General features: G+C 36.2%; 1 long non-coding RNA gene across 1 annotated transcript; it reads right to left on the bottom strand.

Annotated features, from left to right (window-relative positions):
• Window positions 1-729: 729 nt before the first annotated feature.
• LOC102213934 (uncharacterized) lies at window positions 730-2,564 on the bottom strand. The gene is made up of 3 exons (XR_001290365.1): window positions 2,456-2,564; window positions 1,968-2,143; window positions 730-1,873 (listed from the first exon to the last, which is right to left on the bottom strand). It is a non-coding gene; the product is annotated as an uncharacterized LOC102213934 (long non-coding RNA).
• Between the last annotated feature and the right edge of the window lie 602 nt (window positions 2,565-3,166).

The raw sequence follows: 3,166 nt of genomic DNA, 5'->3' as shown, positions 1-3,166 counted from the left end.
GTGGCGGAAACGGGCTTCCATACATATGACAGACTCAGACACAGTAAATATAGAAAGAAGTTGACATTCAAAATCTAAAAATGCAGCACACAGTAATTCAAAGTCAAGTGGCTAACACTCAAATACAGTTTTTCAGAGAAGACAGATTTTCTTTTCTCAAAACTACAGATACAAAACCCCTGACTCTTGTGGCAAAACTTCACAAACATCAAAATCGTTGGATCTGCCCTTGATCTGCGTTTTACCATGAACACCACAGACGGCTCTGTAAACTGCACAACAACACTGGAAACCAACCAGTTTAACGTGCACTAAACTGAATAACCTAGTACAATATCCTTATGGAGCATTTAAATGACACAAAATCATGTTCTAATCTTATATCAACGCAGGTTTCCCCTTGACAGAGTTACGAGTTTTTCAGAAAAAATAAGATACTTTGTTTGTTGGGGGGTTTTGCAGTTTTTTTCCTTTCTTTTTACAATCTCCAGCGGGTCTTGTCACCCAGATGACCAGATTAAACAGGAAAAGATTATGTGAAGATGATAATAAACCCAAAGCACTTTAACTTTAAATACACGAAAAAGACAGTCAGGGAGAATGGAAACATAAATGTACCAAGACATAGCTGAACTCAATCTAGAGAACAAGTCACAGGGAAGTCAAACTAAAGACAAGGCACAAGAGACAAAGAACTCACAAAATAAAACATGAAGTAACTAAACAAACAAAAAAGAATCAGCAAAACAGAAACAAGTGTTTCAAGTAAAACATCTTTTTTACTAAAGTCAAGTAAAACAAAGATTCAAATACCAAATTATAAGGCTACATATTTCAAAATTATAACTCTAAAACAGAACTCAGAATGCTAGAATAATCTTAAAATAAAATAAGGAAACCCAGTCAAATAGTAATCAAAACTCAACAATACCAAATATTAACGGCTCAAAAATGAACTGATAAAATCCACAGTCTATGACAGTAAAAGCTGTCATGCATAAAGTTATGATCTGAACAACAGTCTGTGTAGAAAAAATACAGCACAATAAGTCGAACAGTGGTTCATGGCTTTAGCTTTACATTGTTATGCATCACTCCATCAGATAAGAAATGCAATTTTTTTTTATTTTTAATTTTAAATTTTTTAAAATTCCTTCATAAATCATCATTAAGATGCTTCCTGTGAAGAGTAACTTCTAGTAACTGGGTTTCAGGTGGTTGACAACCAAAGAAACGTTAGCTGAGAACACACTTCTTATATACATCAAGTAAAACTCCCTGTCAGTTGTCTCCTTTACAGCAATATTTGTAAATGTTTTTGTTTGCATATTTTATCCACATCTTTCACACAGTTTGTATCCTATTTTCTCTGTCCCTTAGTATTTGCGACATCACCCAACCTGGCTGCCGATGTTCAGCTACGTCTGCTGCAGTGTTGTCGAATCTGCATCTTATACGCATGAAACAAACCAGAATCAAATCCAGAAAAGGGCCGAGAAGCAACAAAGTCAAAAGTTTATCAGCGATAACTTTAAAGCAGTCGTTATCCAAAAATACTCCAAGAGAACAGATGACACCGGGAAGGATCATCAGAAAATAATTAAAGAAGAACAAAAGGAAAATTCGTACAATTCTTTGTTTTTCATCAGTGGTCACTAAGGTGTCAGCAGCCAAGGCGTGAAAGGTCCATACTAAAAACAGGATGAACAGGAGAGCTGGAAGGAGGGCAAAAATATAGAGGATAAGAAACTTCTTGAAGACTACAGTAGGAACTACAGTTGCAATACAAAGGATCCAAATCAAGAGAGAAACCAACATGGACCCCTTAGTTTGTCTGCTGCACTTCAACTTTGGGCAGGTGATAACAAAACACCTGCAACACAAGAGAGATATCACAATAGTATGTTATTCTGTATGAGGATAGAGAATACAATGTCAGGGAAGAACACACAGAGACAGACATTCACCTTTCAATAGCAATGTATGTCTTGAAATACCAACTAGCCGTCAAACCAGCTATGCAAATAATGTCATCTTGTTCAATTACAGATCCTTGCTTCAACTGCCAGGTGAACATTATGCTGATGTGGACGAGATTGGCAATGAGCAGGTTAGTGAAATAGATCACATGCTCCTTTTTTACCTGCAGGAGAGATTCGTTAAAGTCAAATTACTGCAGTAATAAACACAAATTGCAGAATTACACATAGAAATGTTTACATCAGATGATGCATGAACAAGGAGGTTGATTTGATTTTGCTTTCTCTGCTGTTATTGTATTAAGCATCAAGCAAGTATTTACAAAAAATAATTTAGACTTATAAAAACATTTTTTAAAAGATGAAAAACTGAGTGTTACAAAAGTGTACAATGTAATTAATAATCAATGCAGAACTGAGTGTTTTAACAAGTGTGAGAAAGAAAAAGAAAGTAGTAAGTGTGACTGATTACGTACCAAGCAACACAACCAACAGATGACCAGTAAGGTCAAAGGAAGGCAGAACATGAAGTTAGTCCATATGATAAAATCAGAGAAATCCATCGCTTGCTGACTTTCTGTGTGGAACTGCTGTGAAAGATCCTTCATTCCTTTTCAGGAAAGAACCTGTTGTGTGGAATAGCAGGTTGTGCAACAGTGAGACTGTGGAATATTAACCAAATGATATTCATAAGAAATTAAAAGAGAATAAGCCAAATCTGTTTAACTAAAAGCAAAAAAGAAAACAGCTGAATTTGTCATGGAGACCCAAGTTTGAAAACACTGGATAAAGCCAAGAAAAACACTGCAAGAATAGCCCAAATCCAAACCTGACCAGCTCAGACACACAGGAAATTATAAAAGAAACTGAGACAAAAGACTGAGTTGAAGACAGAACAACATACAAGCAGAAACGCAATCTGGGGAAATGGACATGGCCGGGGGAAAAACAGGACACAGGTACAGACAGACCAGACAAAGACCCAGGTGGGGAAATAAAAGTAAACACAAGACACTAACTACCAACTACCAAAATAAAACAGGAAGTGAGAATCTTAATCAAATGTGAAAATGTAGACACGTAAATGAACTTAACACAGGGGAGTCGACACAAGCGCATCAGGCAAGAGATACTGAGGAAATAAATCAAACTCTAAAGCAAAAACTTGATTTCTCCAGCCAAGACAG

This window comes from Pundamilia nyererei, unplaced genomic scaffold (assembly GCF_000239375.1).
Source record: "Pundamilia nyererei isolate P.nyererei 1_Seehausen unplaced genomic scaffold, PunNye1.0 scaffold00045, whole genome shotgun sequence".
Classification (NCBI taxonomy): domain Eukaryota; kingdom Metazoa; phylum Chordata; class Actinopteri; order Cichliformes; family Cichlidae; genus Pundamilia; species Pundamilia nyererei.
The sequence above is the reverse complement of the archived record's forward strand: the minus strand, read 5'-3'. Positions and strand labels throughout refer to the sequence as shown.